This window comes from Perca flavescens, chromosome 11, assembly GCF_004354835.1.
Source record: "Perca flavescens isolate YP-PL-M2 chromosome 11, PFLA_1.0, whole genome shotgun sequence".
Classification (NCBI taxonomy): Eukaryota; Metazoa; Chordata; class Actinopteri; order Perciformes; family Percidae; genus Perca; species Perca flavescens.
In genome coordinates, this window is record NC_041341.1 from 12,583,549 (window position 1) to 12,603,398 (window position 19,850).

Consider the following 19,850-nt stretch of genomic DNA (forward strand, 5'->3'; position numbering starts at 1 on the left):
TTCTGTTTCCTGGACCTACAGAGCTGACAGATTTGGTCTACTTGGCATCAAATCTCACTGTAGCTCCCACAGACCCCTGGCTAGTTTTATAGAGGCACCATTGTCAGAGAGACATAAAAGCAGCGTGCTCTGAAGGGAGAGTGCATGGCAGAGGATGGATATGGGGCAGCATGCCCATTGCCAATTACCCTTCCTGCATGGGGAGCAGAACCATTTTGGGGCACAAATGTCCCATGTGAAGAGCATACATGTGACAGAAAGACCAATTCCAATTTAGGGCTGAAACTAATGCATATTTTCATTATTGATTTGCCGTTTTATTGAATCTTTTCATGATTAATTGATTGATTTGTCCATAGACTATCAGAAAATGTCAAAGTGACCTATCCAAATAACTTATAACCAACATTCCAAAACCTAAATATTAAATTTTCACTAATAGAAAGGAGCAATATTTCATTTAGAACTGGCTCCTGAGAATTTTGAATCACTTTAACTACAGTATTATTTGATTATCAGATTGTTGTAAACAATGGGTCTTCAAGTAGTGAACAGTATTTAAAAAAAGAGACTAGCATCCCAGTGTTATACAAAGGGAATGGTTTGGTTGTCTGAGTGAATTTATTCTCACTATAGAGGAAGAAAAGTGTTTCTGCACATTGGTTTATTCTTGTTATATTTAGAAAGGGCTGGTTAGATTGAGCTAAAACTGGCTCTAAAATTACAGATGGTCCATATCGGGCGGGAAGAGCCGTCTGTCAGCTCTGAGGTTATCATTATTCTGTGGTTGGTTGTCAAGGAACAAGCCTCAGTCCTCAGATCCCTCTCCAGTGACGCTTCCCACATGTATTATGACTGCGAGGCGGAGAAGTAAAGTAACACAGGGTGTGATAAGCCTCAGAGTCTTCCTCACCTGACCTTATATGGACTGAGTTTGGGCTTCGGTTGCTTCCAAAAGCTGAGCAGGATACTACAGCTCACGAGCTACAGGTCAGGGATTAGTTAAAGCTGTCATCCTCATGGAGCTTCCGTGATCCATGTCTCTGCCTCTAAACTCAATCATATTCATATTACAGAAGCACAATTGCAGAATTATGTGGATCTCAGGGGATGACACTACAACTCAGCTTTAAAGTTGAGTTCCCATATTGGCGCCTCAGACTTAATATATAGAGAGTGTTGAGGTTTTATTCAACAGCAGTGCAAATGCTCTGTACAGCACACACAATTCTGATCTTTAAATGATAAAGCAGCAGTGGCAGTTTGGTCAACATGTAGATAATCCCATTATGTGTTATAAATTTAATTTGGCATATTAATCGGGCAGATCAAACTCTATTTTATCAAATCAGTCCACTGAATTGACCATTTTGGCATCAGATAGTATAATCTAATCATTATTTGTAGCTTTATGTAATCATTTTGCTGGCAGATTGCTCTTCCTGTTGCTGCATTTAAAAGCACAGATACTATTCAATGTTTAATATTGTTTGGGATTTCTCACAAATTAGGTCTGTGTGCTAGTTGGTGAGTCTCTGAAGGACCTTTTTTGCAGATTTAAAAAATGCACTGAAAACAAGTGTCGCGATGGGGACTTAGTAGAGGGTTTTGCTATTTTGTTATTAATAGCTTTTATAGCCATAAATGACTTAATATGGAGAATATTGCAGTGTTGTGTGACATATTATAGGGTTAGAGGGTCTGAAATCCATAATAAAATTACACGTTGGCAGTTTGAAAAGTAGTATTGTGCAGATTGTGTTGTACTTAAGAAGTCCGTAATATTTGTGGTACAGATGTACCTGAATTGCAGTTGAGTAGTTCCCATGAATTGATGATTAGTTTAGAATCTAGTGGGATGGTCTTGGCATCCAAAAACATCTCCTTCTGACACCCACAACCCTTCAAACTCCACAGATCCTCTGGATTGACTGTATGTATTTTCTATGTAGGTTTACCCTTTGAAAAGAAATATGAGAAAGTTTTAGATTCTTTTGAATTGTAAGTACATTTCACAGTTAGTATGCAACAACCACTGTACATGGGAGGTATTTAAACAAGAGTACACCAGTGCAAAATTTGGTGACTAACTGTAATACTTTCACTGATACATTAAGCATAATATCCTGTGCCAAATTTCCACTCTTAAAAAAACAGACGAGAGCTTTTTAAAAAAATGAAAAAATAAGTGATTATGGGCAAAAAAAAAGACATTATGCTACGGAAACTCTTTACCGATAGTACTATTTATGGACAGCATTCATTGACGTGCACCTTTGCTGCCAGTTTTCCTGCAATTAGACTTGAAGATTTTCTTCTTTGCAAAGTTCAACATCAACAGATTTGTTAAGGCTCACTAATGGGAGCTTTGAACAATGAAGCACAACATCCTTGCTCTCATTTACACTGCAAGATTTATCCACAATCTCACCATCAAAAGGTGTGAGATTAGAGAAAATTAAGAAATTATTGCTTCTAAAAATAGTGACACCTCCACTTTCTCACCATCCATTCAGCAGTCATATCCTCAGAAAGCTGATGAAGCTGTTGCCTTGAAAAAACAAGCTGTATTTAATATTGTGCTACTCTCCTTCCTGTGCTTTGCTAATTGCATTCTCAGCTCAACTTAACAGAAATAGAAATTACATTAAAAGTAAACACAGGATCCACACACTGTATTAAAAACCCCAGGCACTTTCTGCTCAGGCTTTTTTCTATTTATTTTTTTTTTTTAAAGTTTTATGTTCATGCATGTTGATTTTGAGTCTGCAAAAGTATCTTTTGTATAAAAACCTTTTGTCTATAATTTTTTGTGAAATAGCTTTAGTTGTTTCCATCTCAAAGCAATGTGAGAAACTATTGTACTATTTACTATTATTCTTGGTTTTAGTGCAACAACCTTACTTATTATTTTTTGTTTCAAGATGCAGGCACTTGCAGGATTTTTTTTTTCTTTTATTCAGAGTTTTTATTCTTATTTTTCCCAGAAAACACAAAAGACATTACAAACTTAAATCAGGAGAAAAAAGGCAATAGTTAAAGTCCATTTTGACAATATTAAAGCTTTTAGAGTTAACTGTTCAATTCATAGGGCTTCAAACAAGTGGAGTCGGTAAGAAACTGGTCGGTGGTTTGAACTAAATATTTTGTGAAAATGGCCGTGCAGCTGACGTTGAGATGTGTTTTAGATGATACGTAGTAAAGTTGTTTGACTGATGCCCTTCATTTAGATAGTGGCATAAGAAAACAAACAATATCTTACAAGCGCCAAAAGGTCACTAAAAAGTTGTTCTTCTGTGACACAAACTATTCTGGAGATATGATGTTGTACATATGTCAAGATATGTTTTCCGGGAATGTTGACACTACCAAACAGTTTGAAGGATTTTGGCAGGCTCAGCAGTGCAGTTGGCATATTTTGAAAGGTGTTATGGTGTAAACTGTCACTGAACAGGCCAGTTGTAACTGAGACTCGGTCCAACAGCCTCCGAGGGCCTCCAGTCTGTTTTGGCTCGGTGTTGTGGAAATCACAGCGTGGGTGTGTTTGATCACTCAGACAGAACTGTCATGGCCGCTGGCAGCCGGACGACTCCCAGACACCCAAACACAACACACTGGCAGACACAAAACATCACAGGAGCTGTGTGGATAAAACTGTGGATCAAGTGGAGGCAGTGAAGAGGAGCATGGGGCATCTGACGGACACACGTACATGTCCCTGAGTTCAAGCCCCTGCTGGGTAGTTATTATTAAAGGTTAACTACCAGTTTTTTTTCAACCTGGACCCTATTTTCCTATGTTTTGTAGTAACTAATGGGAACAACAATCTTTGACATTGGTCCAGTATTAAGCAAGATTGCTGCAGTCGGCAGCAGCGAAACAAGCTACCATGTAAGTTAATAGGGCAACTGTCCAGCTTGTATTTACCTTCACAAAAGTGCTCGTTTTGCCACTGACAGGCTCAGATTAATATTTTAAGTGTCTGACAACATTATGGAAATGATCTCTGGCCTTGATGGAGACACCTGGAGAGGCGTGATTGGGAGGAACGGCCTCCCTGATCTAAACCAGAGTGGTTGTTTGTTGTTGGACTTCTGTGCTAGTCATGGATTGTCTATAACGAACACCATGTTCGAACATAGGGATGCTCATAAGTGTACCTGGTACCAGAGCACCCTAGGCCGAAGGTCAATGATCGATTTCATAATCGTTTCATCTGATCTGAGGCCGTATGTTTTGGACACTCGGGTGAAGAGAGGGGCAGAGCTGTCAACCGATCACCATCTGGTGGTGAGTTGGGTCAGGGGGTGGGGGAAGACTCTGGACAGACCTGGTAAGCCCAAACGTGTAGTGCGGGTAAATTGGGAACGTCTGGAGGAGGCCCCTGTCCGACAGACTTTCAACTCACACCTCCGGTGGAGCTTTTCGTGCATCCCTGTGGAGGCTGGGGGCATTGAACCCGAGTGGACAATGTTCAAAGTTTCCATTGCTGAAGCTGGGGCGAGGAGCTGTGGCCTTAGGGTCTTAGGTGCCTCAAGGGGCGGTAACCCACGAACACCGTGGTGGACACCGGTGGTCAGGGAAGCCGTCCGACTGAAGAAGGAGTCTTTCCGGGATATGTTATCTCGGAGGACTCCGGAGGCAGTTGCAGGGTACCGAAGGGCTGCAGCCTCTGCCGTGAAAGAAGCAAAGCAGCGGGTGTGGGAGAAGTTTGGAGAAGACATGGAGAAGGACTTTCGGTCGGCACCAAAGTGCTTCTGGAAAACTGTTCGCCACCTCAGGAGGGGGAAGCGGGGAACCATCCAAGCTGTGTACAGTAAGGATGGGACACTGTTGACCTCAACTGAGGAGGTAATAGGGCGGTGGAAGGAGCACTTTGAGGAACTCCTGAATCCGACTAATACGCCCTCTATGTTAGAGGCAGAGCTGGAGGATAACAGGGGATTGTCGTCGATTTCCCAGGCGGAAGTCACTGATGTAGTCAAACAACTCCACAGTGGCGAAGCCCTGGGGATTGATGAGATCCGTCCAGAAATGCTCAAGGCTCTGGGTGTGGAGGGGCTGTCCTGGTTGACACGCCTCTTCAACATTGCGTGGAAGTCTGGGACGGTGCCAAAGGAGTGGCAGACTGGGATGGTGGTTCCCCTTTTTAAAAAGGGGGACCAGAGGGTGTGTGCCAATTATAGGGGTATCACACTTCTCAGCCTCCCTGGTAAAGTCTACTCCAAGGTGCTGGAAAGGAGGGTTCGGCCGATAGTCGAACCTCGGGTTGAGGAGGAACAATGCGGATTCTGTCCTGGTCGTGGAACAACGGACCAGCTCTTCACTCTCGCAAGGATCCTGGAGGGAGCCTGGGAGTATGCCCAACCGGTCTACATGTGTTTTGTGGATTTGGAGAAGGCGTATGACCGGGTCCCCCGGGAGATACTGTGGGAGGTGCTGCGGGAGTATGGGGGGAGGGGGTCTCTACTCAGGGCCATCCAATCTCTGTATGACCAAAGTGAGAGCTGTGTCCGGGTTCTCGGTAGTAAGTCGGACTCGTTTGAGGTGAGGGTTGGCCTCCGCCAGGGCTGCGCTTTGTCACCAATCCTGTTTGTAATAATTATGAACAGGATATCGAGGAGTAGTCGGGGTGGGGAGGGGTTGCAGTTTGGTGGGCTGGGGATCTCATTGCTGCTCTTTGCAGATGATGTGGTCCTGATGGCATCATCGGCCTGCGACCTTCAGCACTCACTGGATCGGTTCACAACCGAGTGTGAAGCGGTTGGGATGAGGATCAGCACCTCTAAATCTGAGGCCATGGTTCTCAGCAGGAAACCGATGGAATGCCTTCTCCAGGTAGGGAATGAGTCCTTACCCCAAGTGAAGGAGTTCAAGTACCTTGGGGTTTTGTTCGCGAGTGAGGGGACAATGGAGCGGGAGATTGGTCGGAGAATCGGCGCAGCGGGTGCGGTATTGCATTCAATCTATCGCACCGTTGTGACGAAAAGAGAGCTGAGCCAGAAGGCAAAGCTCTCTATCTACCGGTCAGTTTTTGTTCCTACCCTCACCTATGGTCATGAAGGCTGGGTCATGACCGAAAGAACGAGATCCAGGGTACAAGCGGCCGAAATGGGTTTCCTCAGGAGGGTGGCTGGCGTCTCCCTTAGAGATAGGGTGAGAAGCTCAGTCATCCGTGAGGAGCTCGGAGTAGAGCCGCTGCTCCTTTGCGTCGAAAGGAGCCAGTTGAGGTGGTTCGGGCATCTGGTAAGGATGCCCCCTGGGAGCCTCCCTAGGGAGGTGTTCCAGGCACGTCCAGCTGGGAGGAGGCCTCGGGGAAGACCCAGGACTAGGTGGAGGGATTATATCTCCAACCTGGCCTGGGAACGCCGGATCCCCAGTCGGAGCTGGTTAATGTTGCTCGGGAAAGGGAAGTTTGGGGTCCCCTGCTGGAGCTGCTCCCCCCGCGACCCGACACCGGATAAGCGGACGAAGATGGATGGATGGATGGATGGATGGATGGATCTCTGGCCTTGTGGGTTTAGTGAATGCAATTTTGCGGATGTTTTTATGTTTAAAAAAAGGATCTTACTTTTTAACAGAAAGGTCAACCTCCTCAGAAATCGAGGTCGAGAAATCCTTTCCATGATTGAAAGTTTCTTGTCATCCAGTTGTGAAAAGGTCAGTGATTGTGAAGCATGAATGAACCAGCTGATTCCAATCAGCTAATTTGAGCATGATGTCAGTGCTCTTCCTGAACTAATGTCATTCTTTATTAATGATGGTTCAGCAATTATTGCAATTCAATGCAGCAATTATTCTTTTTATTAGTTTCACCTGTGTCTGAAAAGACAACATGTCTGCTAAAGAAAAGGGTCCAATCAACTTTAGCTTTATTCCACACTGCAGGAAGTTTGGAAACCACTGCACTTTTTTTCTTCATGCACATTTTTATAAACCTCTTAAAATGATCTCAATCCAGGTTAATTGCTAAGTATCAGTGGTGTGTTCTGCTTAATATTTTTTATTTTTTGTCATTAGTAATCATTAGTCACACTTTCATATTGTTCTTTTTTTAACCTCACAATGGCAATTTGCTCAATACGGCCTTGTTGTTCATAATAGTGTCAAGCAAATATACATAACAGGGTAGAGTTGCACATATACTGAGGCTGAGCATTAAACTTTATCCCCTGCTGGGTCAGAGATGGTATGCTTGGTATGTTGGAGGCTTGGTACTTTCTCTCACTAAGCTCTCTCTTTCACTCTTTCAAACACACACACACACACACACACACACACACACACACACACACACACACACACACACACACACACACACACACACACACACACTCCTTCTCTCTCTCTCACATTCACTGTTTATTTTCTCTAAAAAGGAATTATTGGGTCATTCAGTTGTTACTACTCCTGAGATGACCATGATTCACTCACATCATGTCAGACTGTGTTATAGTTGCAGTAACGTTAAGCACTTAAGCATCCTCTGATTATGTAGGACATATAGATTTGGTTAAAACCGGCTTTAACTTGACATAACTTAATATGTTAAGCACTCCTATTGTCAGGGAATCTTTGCAAATTTTATTATTTCCTGCAAATAGAATTCTCACATCAGGTTCCATGGATCCATTTCAAGACTTGTTATTTGTTGTATATAGTCAGTTTTATGAAAAAAGTTTTCCTGAGATCTGGCAGAATTGTGATTTGGATTGTTTTCTGCTTATTCAGTTGCATTGGGAGTTTGCAGTTGGCTCTAATTTTGGTGGAGATATTGCAGGCTGAAACAATAGAGCCAACTGGCACAGGGACACAAATACTGCTTACTCCCGTTGGGAGTACTAAAAGTAGGCATCCAAACTAGCTATAACACACTAGTTCTCAATGTGCAGCCAAGTGACTGTCCATCTCACTGGACTGCTCTTGAGCCTGTGCTGTTGCTTTAAGTTTGCTGTATCCTTACTTAATCACAATCATACAATTTTGTGAATTACACACTGCCTGTGTGTGTTTATAGTATTTAATTTCAAGGCAGACTCCTATATGGGCTAAAAGGTTGCACAGGAATTGCTCTTTATTGACTAAGGGTGTTTTCACACCTGTAGTTCGTTTGCTTTGGTCTAAATCAGTTGGTGAGTTAGTAAACTTGGAGCGATTTGCCCTCTGTTGGTTTGGTTTGGTTTCACACCTGGAAAAATACAAGCGTACCAAATTGATGATTGAGATTTCTCTTGGCACAGCTACCAGAAGACTTACAACTTTCAGACAGGTTGCTCACGTCACATCTACGTCTTCAAGCTCAGTTGAAGGCTACGCAGTAACGCTCAGCCCTGTGAGAGAAACCCTGCAAGCTGCTACAGTTTGCTGCTCTGCTGCATCGCAGATTGCTAAACACACCGACTACAGGATACATCAGCTCAGACTGCGGATCACGTTCTCACCACAAACGAACCGCTCCAGAGTTCGATTGAAAGCGTACCGAGACCACCTCTTCAAGCAGGTCTCGGTACGCTTGTTTTGTCTGCTTTTGGTGCGCGTCAGAGTTTGATTGCCGCATTCTCGCCTGCCCAAACAAACCGTACCAGTGGGGCAAACAAACTCTAGTTCGATTCAACCGCACTAGAGGCTGTCGGTGTGAAAATGCCGTAAAGTGGTTTTATATTTCTCTGACTGTAAACTTTAAAAAACACTTCAAATGCCATTGTCATGCTGTACAGACACTAAACTTTGTATCGAACTTTTCTTGTAAACAAGTTTAATAATTTACTTTTTTTGGTTTTAAGTGTTGTAATTGACATTTTATAGACTTAACAATTGATGAAAAAAACCCTATTGCAGATACATTCTGTACATTTCATGTTAAGATTACAAAGAAATAAATCCAGGAGACATTACATTTCAGAAGATAGATAGATAGATAGATAGATAGATAGATAGATAGCACTTTATTATCCGTAGACATGGAAATTTGTCTTGCAATACAAGCTCCAAAAATTACAATACAATAACAACCTGAAGACAAAAAGCTAAAAACATGTAGGCATCATTAAAAACATAAATAATCAATTAATATGAGGAGGGCCCAGCCATGCAAGAGTGGTTATAAATAACCATAAATATGTAGATGAATTGGGGGATGGGAAACTATCACCTCTTTGCCCTCCTATGTTGATTCAGCAGAGATATTGACAGAGGGACAGGTAAGTGTTTATATTTGTTCTTTAAATGCAATTTATCTTTATATCAATGTTATTTGTAGGAAATAGTTGTTTTGGTGTTTGTAGCTCCATTAATGGAGGGGAGAATTCTTTAATTCTTGTAGTTGCCAGTTTCAGAGTCAAAAAACTAGAATCAATATTGCTGATACCTTCTGAAGACTGAATGAGAGTTACAGTTCAGTTGACTCAGAATCAGAATGATCTTTATTGTCATTATACTCCGGTACAATGTAAAACCGCAGTAATAGCAGAGTAATGGTTAAAAAGTGACATTTGTGCAAGTACAACTTTAAAAAGTAATAGATAAAAGGCACTAGTTAAATTTAAACATTTTATAAATATAACTAAATAGATACTAAATAGATACTTATAAATTGAATTGAATTAAATAGTTGCAATTCCATAATTACCTTGTCATATCGTCATTCGTTCTCCGCCCACAGATCTATTCCTTCCTTTCTTTCTGACCAAACGTCGGTCTCCTCCACCTGTTATGTTTCTGCAGTAAATCCCCGTAAAAAAAAACACACTTTGTTGTATTTATACTTCTGTTCGTGTACAGATTGAACAAACAAGGTACAACATGTTAATTAGTCAGCTCTAGAGGTGTGGTGGGTGGGTTTTTATGTTTTGGACTGTGCTCTGCTAGCTGTTTTCCCCTGCTTCCAGTCTGTATGCTGAACTAAGCTAATTGGCTGCTGGCTGCAACTTCATGATTAGCTCACAGTTGTGGTGTCACAGTGGTATCAATCGTCTCTTCTAACATTCAGCAAGATAACAAACAAGTGTATTTGACAGAACGTCAAATTATTTGTGAAAAGGCTGCCTTTCTCTCTTTTCAATAGCCTCTGTTCCCAAATGATTATTTTTTAAATGATTAATCTAGCGATTATTTTTTTGATTAGTCGACTAATCAAATGATTAATTTTTCGATTAATCTAACAATAAATTTTTCAATTAGCGATTCTTTTTCCATTGCTCAATTATTTAACAATTTACACAAAACAAATTTCAATAAGGTTCAAATCTCTATTTATTAAAATTGTACAACACTGCACTGTTCAAGTAAAATGATTTTTTAGTGCAACCTGAAGCCAGATGTAGGCTATCAATCCAACCACAAAACCTGAAACCACTTTCAGGAGGAATACAAAAATAAAAACTTAAAGTAAACCAGTGCAAGTGCAAAAAGAGTAGCCTGTATTTGCTTTTTTTAACAGTAGGTAAAATAATGAATAAGCTATTGTTTAACATCCAAGCTCTTCTTACTTTAATTTAACTTTAATTATTTGTATCTAAAGGCTGGTTAAGCACTGTAGGGAGGAGAAGTTAGTCATGTTAGATGTATTTCCACTCACATACCCAACAACTGCTGAACAACGCCGACACACAGTCCTCGTCTTATCCACCACTCTCTCGCCTGTAGCCTACTACTGGAACTGACCCGAAGACCGAAGTTTTTGAGGCGGGGACGGCATCAGACGAGAGGACATGACACGGGAGGCTCCAGGCTGCAGCCATACAGTCTCAAAGTTTTCCCAAACTTACGATCTTAAAGAGGCCGGCGGGGAACTCTTGTGGGTCGCCACCACTCTCCATACTTGTCCTTGGTGCTACTATCTCTGACTCACTCACTGGACTGTCGACCTAACAAAAAACTGCATGTAAGCGGAGGAGCTCGGCTAGCTTCAGAGCTAAGGCAGGGCTACAGATTAGGTGTCCCTAGAACCCGTGTATCTAACAGTAGTTCCGCATTACATTAGTTCTGCATTACATTAATTAATTTGCACGCAAGTTTTATTTATTTTATTTAGAGACGCGTCTACACAAATTATTTGTGTCGACGCATTTACGTAATCAATGACGTCGACTACGTGAACAAATCGTTCCAGCCCTAGTGTCTGCTTAGTCCTTTAATTTTGTGTAATGTTTTAGTTTATTTGTTACTTTATCATTTGTGTTTAGTGGGTTTATGGTTGGATATTTTTTTTTACTATGGTTCTGCATGTGATTTCAGCTTCTCACCAGGTTTAAGGGTAACTACCGTTTTTTCCAATCTGGAATTGCAATAATTGCCATAACTGAGCCATCATTAATAAAGAATGGCATTAGTTCAGGAAGAGCACTGACGTCACGCTCAAATTAGCTGATATGGATCAGCGGGTTCATTCATGCTTCACAATCACTGACCTTTTCACAGCTGCATGACACTTTCAATCATATTCATGCACGACACCAATCTACTAAAATGTGGTATTGTTGATTTAACTAAGATTTAATGTTTATGTATAGGTTTATTAAAGGTGCTCTAAGCAATGTTGGGTGACGTTACTTCTTGTTGACGTTCAAAGTATTTTCAAACAAAACAAAGACTAGCTCGCTCCTCCCTCCTCCTCATCCCGTTCCCTCCCTTCTGTGCTTCAGTGCACTAACCCCCCAAAATCCTTCTTGTCCGTTATTGGCTGAACACTGCAACACAGTTTGTGTATGTTTGCATGGTCCTGTGTATGTGTATGTTTGGACTACTTTGTTTTTGTTGGCATGTGTGGACCCTAGGCTGTCAACAGAGACCGCGTTTTTTTTACAGTGTGTTTAGGGGACCGGCAGCTCGCAGATAGTGAGGAGATGTTTGCTGTATTTGACAAAAAATTTTGTTGCCTAAAAAACGTGTGACATCACTTAAAGTACATTTTAAGGGGGATTAGCTCTCCTTTCAGAATCCTAATTTTTGCCCGGATTCTGGGACAGCTCCCTCAAAGAAGCAGAACCTTTCCCGCCAAATCTGACTGTCCCTGACTGGAATGTTCTGTCCTCTACTGGCAAATCAAAATGTGTCTAAGTGACTGATGGGAACAACAATCTTTGACATTGGTCCAGTATTAAGAGAGATTGCTGCAGTTGGCAGCGGCGAAACAAGCTACAATGTAAGTTATAGGGCAATTGTCCAGCTAGTATTTATCTTCACAAAAGTGCTCGTTTTGCCACTGACAGCCTCAGATTAATATTCTAAGTGTCTGACAACATTATGGAAAGGGTTTCTAAGGAATTCAACCTTTCTGTCAAAGAGTAAGATCCTTTTTCTAAACATAAAAACATCTGCAAAATTGCATTCGCTAAACCCAGCTGACTCCATGTAAATAAACAGTAATTGTAGCATCGTAAAATACACTTCATTTAAAGTCGACATAAACAAAATAAAACCAATGTCAAAGATTGTTGTTCCCATCAGTCACTTAGACACAAAAACATAGGAAAATAGGAATCCAGGTTGAAAAAACGGTAGTTACCCTTTAATCAAGGAGAGTACATACAAGTTTGCCCGATTAGGTCCTTTCAGCAGGGAGGGGCAGGACACTCCTAAGGTGTAGTAGAACGTAAGATTGTTCTGCAGTGAATAACCTTTTATATTTGGGGTGCCTATTGTTGTGGGTGCATATATATGTATAAATAGTAATGTCAGCAGTAACTATTCTATAAAAAATGTAATGGTATAATTCCATATTCTGAGTGTTTTGTTGTTCTTTTATTTTGGCTCACTCTATGCTTGGTGGTATGTGCCAATTAGGTGAGGCTGAGATAAAATGGCTTCAGGAGAATGGGAAGGAACTTGGCAGCCTGTCGTGAGGTTGCCGTTTAAGTTGTATGTTTCTTAGCCTCACTTAAATTTAGTTTTTGTTGTATTTCCCAGGATTAATTTTGTGCCCTTTGTCTGAGTATGATATTTTGTTTTGTTAATAAACACCACAGTTTTTGCACTTCACTTGGCATGAGGTGGGTGGTTTGACACTATTCCTTGACAGCTGAACTAATTCTAATGTAACATTTGCCCAGATCACACAACACTATGCACAAATGTTATTAGTACAATGATAATTGTATTAATTATGTTGAGCAAGGTTTTTAGCGTACTGTGGTCTAAATTGGTTTTGTTGCCATGGATCGATTTTTTTTTTCACATCAACAGTGTTGTTAACTAACTGTTTTATTCTTTTTTTTGTATTTCTGCCATTTTTACTGTAAAATGTATGTCACTTAACATGTCGAGGTGTATCTGTTTGGAAACCAATTCCGGTGGCATCAGCCATGGGAATGCATGATGAGGATTTCCACAGGACGAGTCGTCCCAGGAGAAGCATTAGTGTTTCTCATCGTGTTTCAAAATTCAGGCAGACTAGGGGACGCCATCTCAGTCCACTTCTTTTCTCTCTGTAAGCTCTGGGCTTCTCCAGTAACACGGTCAGTGTGTTACAGGATATTTGTATCATTGTTTTAGACCACTTCATACGGCTGTGTTTTTTCTGAGGCCTTAAGTAAGAGATGGAGATGGAATCCTTCTAACTTCCCAGCTTTGAATGAATCTGTGCAGACAAAGACAATTCCTACAAGTTGTCATTTCTTCCTTTTGTGAAGGTGGATAGTGGAACACTGGGTGCACAGACCTACCTGGCTATTAAAACTATGGATTTGTTTCCTGTCAAGGTTTTCTAAGCTTTGGAGGAAAATAGATTTGAGTGCTAGGTGTTGACATCAAAGAGTACCACGCAGCCGTGTCTCCCGCATGACAGGTGTTGAAATGCAGGGTCTAAATTTGGATGAATCTCCAGTTAGTCAGTGTCCCCTATCCGTCTATTCTCTTTTGAAGCATGAGATGAAAAATTAAACATGCTTTTTCTTGTGTTTGTTGGTGGGCTTGTCTTTCTTCTTCAAAGGCATGACTCATAAAAATGACCTTTTAGTTCCCAGGAGTTCAACGTCTCCTGTGAGGCATCAGGGCTGCTTGAAAGCATTTCTGTGCCCCTGTGTTGAAGTAGAACTCCAGAAAATGTTCTCAGTCAAAGCCAAACTCTGTTAAAATTGTTTTCTCTTCATAATTGGTTTCTGAGCAGTAGATTTTGTTTGGTGGTTTACGCTCTCGAGATGTCAGCAAGTTGTGACATTGAAGGTCAGAGGATATGCAGAGACTGGGCATCTTCACACTTGGTCCAGGATCAGATTAAAGTTTGTGTTTGTCAGTGTTTGGGAAGAGGAATACAGAAAATATAAACCTATATCAATGCAGACTTACAAGTGTTTTGTGGTTTCAATGCAAACCTTGCTTTCAGATGCCTGCTGACCTTCTTAAAGCTGAACTAATCAATATTATTACATTATTAACCGCATAAGAGCTCACTCAAACCAAAGCCTTGACCACAGTTTTGTGGTGGACTCAAGTGTGAAATTAGTTTTCACACTTCACCAAATGCACCAGACTCTCAGGACTGGAAGAATGCTTCATGTGGCCCAACCTGAAAATGGCCTTAAGTGTTCCTGGAGATTACGTAAACGGAAAAACTGACTTTAACGCACCGTGAATAAAGTGTGCTTGTATGTCGTTTTCTTTTTGTATATTGCACTTCTCTAGGAGTCCTTTGGTTCATAATACAATTTACAACATTCACACTGAATTATGGCATTACACCATACATGACCATGCTCAATAAAACATGCAAACATGTATACATCATACCTGTAGCAACATGTCTGAGAAAACTCTTCCTACAACCAGGATGTGTCTGCAAGCGTGTAGATGTAAGTATATGCAGATCAACTGTGTTTATTTGCCTATGAAATACTATTTGTCTCTATTAGCTTTCTTTCAATTTTAATTTTAATATATGAATCTATTCGTGAAGCACAGATATGGGTTTTATAAAAGCAACCTTTTTTCATAGCTACTTTTCGATGGCTAATGGATAAATGAATGAGTGTGTGCATATTCACATTCTCCTGTTAGAATAAGCACAATGGAAGTACATGTAAGTAATGCAGAAGATGCCACATGATTATATTCTAATAAAAAGCTTTCAGTTTTCATTAGATACGGTTAATGTAATGTACAGTACTAAATCACACTTTGCCTTCTGATGGAAATAACACAAGTCTAAAAAAAGCAGTCTTATAGGAGTGTCATAGTGATATGAAAATATTACATACGCAGAACTGATCAAACTAAACCTGTCTTTGGTTCATGAAATTTGATCCTCAGGTTTGGTCCTGGTTACAAAGGCATTAATATAGCCGCTGACAGCTTTCAAGGTAACATCCGGCAACAAATAACTGCAGGCCCTCACTTGAGAGACTTTCATCTTCTTGTACATTGCCCTGCAGAATGAGGCTGGCAGCGGGCTGCTCACGGTAATCAGCATGAAACACATGACCTGCATTTATCCTTAAAGAACACAATGTGCCTGAGTGTGCTCAATAGAGTGGGGGAATGGGGGTGTGCACTTGTAATCAATTTAATAACCTAATCAAAAGAAAGTAAAAATCGGACTGACAGTGTTGCAGTACTTACCAAGGGCCAACTTAACAGAGGCCTGTTTATTTCTTTCACTGACTTTTGCTCAAAATTTGTTTTATGGTTTGCCTCAGCCAGTTCCTCCAGGAATTCACAATCTTGTGATCACATTAATTTTAATTTCAAAATTAAACAATTGCAATTATTTCTATTTTCCTAAATATTTTCACAAAGAGGTAGATCGGTCATTGCACATGTCCTCCATAGCTTGATACAGGCTATGCATTGGTTCTAAAGATCTCTTAACAATTAAAATGTCAACAAACCATATTTAACCTTACAGCAAAACGTAACCATCAACAACATTATAATGTTCCTCTAACTAACCATGTAATTCATGAAGCTATTGGAAACAGTACTCTGTGTGGTAGTAAATACTTAAGTTTGATTCAGGGCAAAATGCCCTATAAATATATTATCTTCCTGTGTACTGACTATCGCTGGAATGTTCACCATGCAATCAAATTCACAGCAACTGTATAGCCCTAACAACATGAATGAATTAATGCATTTTCTACCTCCTTAAAACATTTGCAAAGCCTTCTTTGAATGTTTGAGGATTTCAAAATTCCTGAATCCTGTGTGGATTTAGCAGGGATTTAAGGGGGTAGTTTAAAAAAATAATTTTGGGGAGTAAACATGTTTTTATGCAGATTTTGTACACTTTTTCTATAGAAAAAGGAATGTTCTGTATTTAAACAGGAATTTTAGCAACTGTTTTTTGTGCAAACTGTATATGTTGAACTTCTGCTTGCATTATTACCGGTTTTTGTTTTTTACCCTTTTAAAAGGGCACCTCAGCAGTAGTAAAGAGGGAGGGTATGTGAAGCAAGCTGTTACACATTCCCCACCCAGATTTATCCAGCTGGTTTAGAGATCGTTTCGGGTCACAAACCTGATTCTCTACTAATTAGGCCACCATGCACATCTTTTAGGGCACATTAATGCAACCAACTGTAGAATCTAAGACACATTTGAATCACTGCCCTCTGCAGACTGCAGAAATGTGTCTCGCCATGCATGCTCATAAGCCTGCTGTTATAGCAAGTGATACAAATATCAAGGGCACATGCTCATAAAAATATTGCTCTACGGCAGCACTAGTTTACCAATGTATCAAAAATGTGTTATTAGAAATACAGAATCTTGCATTACCACAGAACAGTGTTGTATGGTTTGGTTGCTGTTGCTATCATCACTTGTGTGGGCTGGATGTTGGCCGACAGTCCTCCACAGACATCATGTTGGGCTTCTCTGAAAGATACAGAAGTAATAATGAAAAGTCTGTTGGAAGCGTGGCGAGAGCTCAGCAATAGAGAAGAAACCCAACGCCTTAGGGTGGATGTTAGAAACACTGAAGAAGAAAGGTGTGGGAGAGTCATAGGAGGGTAAATATGGACACCTACAATGTCTTGCCTTGTTGTTTTCATGGTCTCTGCTGGCAATTATTAAACACCCACAAAAATAATGTGGCACACACACGCAAACACACACACACACACACACACACACACACACACACACACACACACACACAGCCATGATGTGACAATATGACACTAATACAATGCATTAATAATTACAAAACTATTTTTGTTTTATCTATTTACATGATTTTAGCCTTTAGAAAAACATTTAAAAACACATTGTGCAACAAGCCAAGATGGGGGGCAAAAACAACAGCTTTCTTAATGTCAACATCTTTGAGTATTCCCTAAAGGAGTCTTGGATCTTTAAAACACACACACACACACACACACACACACACACACACACACACACACACACACACACACACACACACACACACACACACACACACACACACACACACACACACGAAGTTAAGATCCAATGAGGCTTCTATAATAAACAAACACAGGGCACATTAGACCACCATAATGGAGCCATGTTTTCTTTACAGGATATAATGAGGTAAATGTTGGGACTTTTGCAACCATATGGCAGTCAAATAACTACAAAGTACTTAATATTGCATTTCTTAATAAATGAGACCACAGGACTGCACTTTGCTCAACAGAGACACACAGTGAGGCAGATGTATTTATGTTGTTGGGTACTGTCTAGCTGCATATGTTTATTTGCTAGTGCTAATTGCTGCAGTGGCCTCCATTAATCTGATGACAACAGAAACAAGGATATACAGAAAGTGGGAGTGCCATCAAGCTGTTTTTGCCTAGAGTGTTAAATCACATTTTTCCTCATCAGTGGGAATTCAGCTGTTTGTGTATCATCATCTGCAACAGCTTGCTTGGGGCATCCTTGCTTATGGCAGGTACTAGGTCATTTGGGGACTTTGAGCTAATTTAGGTTGGTTGTGTTTATGAAAATGACTTGCCTGAGTGCTCTTGACCGACTTTGGATCAGCAGGTTTTGAATAGTATTAAAATAATTCAGTGGGAGCGAGTTGAGCTAAACAACATGCATGAATCACAGAGGAGAATTACTGAGAATGATCTTCCCTGATAATGTTACGTTTAAGAAGACTTTGATTTATTCATATCTAATAACGCGGATAATCAGCAGAGACCTTATCATTTCTTTTCTGCAGTTATTTGATAATAGATTTCTGTGTTCTTAGCCTGGGGATGATCTCTGTATTAAACATGGGAACTGTGTTTTTCTGCTCTCACTTTCCCTTTGTGGTAAGGAAAAGCCCATAGGTTCCCAAATAAGGCCTGTGTGAGCGCTGGCCGTATTAATAGAATAAGACTGCTGCTGGGGAATATTTGTATTGACCTGTTGAAAGACTCTATCTTATACATGCCGTTTCCATGGCAGTGCGGGGGTGGGATGCTTCGAGGTCGCCGTGGAGCTGCAGCTGGCTCACTGTAACGCCACTGTAGGTAGCAGGAGCACACATTTGGACAGTTTCAAGTAGGAGTCTGTGCTTTCCACAATTATTTTAATGGTCTTAACAAAAACACACAGACCTTTACACTATAGCAGTAAAAGCTCCTGCCCCCTCCTGGGGTTTTTGTACCAGGGAACAATTCTCCCCGGAGCAAAATAGTACGTCTTTCTCTGCTGATTACATGCCTCAAACACATTTGTTATGTTAATAAGCCTCCTTGTGGAAAGGAAAACATAATGATGTCTCTGTAATGTCAGAGTTGTGCAAAGTCAGGGCTTTTCGTCAACCATTTAGAACAAAAAAAAAAGCTCTAAAATGTGTGCAGATCTGTAACAGGTTTGCCTCTTGAATAAGGACATTTACTTGACTGCAACATTATGCAGGGAAATCATTTTGCCTGTAAAACTTTATCTGTGTGCTAAGAGGATTGCCTCTTTGATGTGACTCTGACATGACTTGGATGGATTTCTTCTTCACGAGGCCATTTGCTACTCCTCTCTGTTCTAATACGGTATATTTGGCTTTTCAACTATGGCTGGTTACACTGAATACGACAAGTCTCTCTTGAGAAGCTGAACATGTTAACATGCGCTGCATGGGTGAGTTATAATGATCAAGTTCTTCTGCTGGGTAGTAAATGTGGTCATTTTTGTATTCATATAAAACAGATTTTTCAAAAAATATTGTTAATTCTGCAACCTTGATAGTTTTTGTAGTTAATTGGATTTTTTTCTGAGGAAGTTGTAAATTTGAACATTGCTTTTGTTGTTTGCAGAACAATGCGTTAGCTTCAGCATCAGGGGCTCATTGATACTTACAGTTATTGGGTAACTGCTGAATTGTAACATCTAAACATATTCATATAGCTGTACAGCGCTGTCATTATAACCTAATATTGATTTAATAAGAATAGATACGAATATTTTTTGGGCTTTTTATTTTATTTGATAGTGATAGACAGTAAAGGGGGAAAGAGAGGGGATGACACGCAGCAAAGGGCCACAGGTTGGACCCAAACCAGGGTCGCTTCTATGGACTCAGTCTACATGGGGACACACTCTACCAGGTGAGCTGGAGGTCGCCCCATAACCTAATATTTCTTACTGTTCATGACACCTTCATTCTGTTTTTGCTTGGATTTTTTGAGAGCTCTCTCGAGGAGAAGAGCCTTTTCCACCATTTGCAATAGTGAGTTCCTTGATAAAATTTTCTCTGACTGAAATGCTGTTAGGTAAGAATAGTACTGTCAAAGTAAATATTCAAGCAGCCAAAACAAAGAATATAAAGCTCTGTTTCTGTACACTTGGGCAACATTGCTCGTCGTGGTTTGACTGTTCTTTGTCTTAAAAATGATTTATCTTCTGTGGTTCAGTCCACTTCAGCTTAATGGTGTTTCAGTTAGATAAGAAAGGCAGAAATA

General features: G+C 40.5%; 1 protein-coding gene across 1 annotated transcript in view; it reads left to right on the top strand.

The window, feature by feature from the left end:
• Nucleotides 1-19,850, top strand: part of adcy5 (adenylate cyclase 5) — an 87,905-nt gene that overhangs the window by 18,665 nt on the left and 49,390 nt on the right. The window lies entirely within an intron of this gene.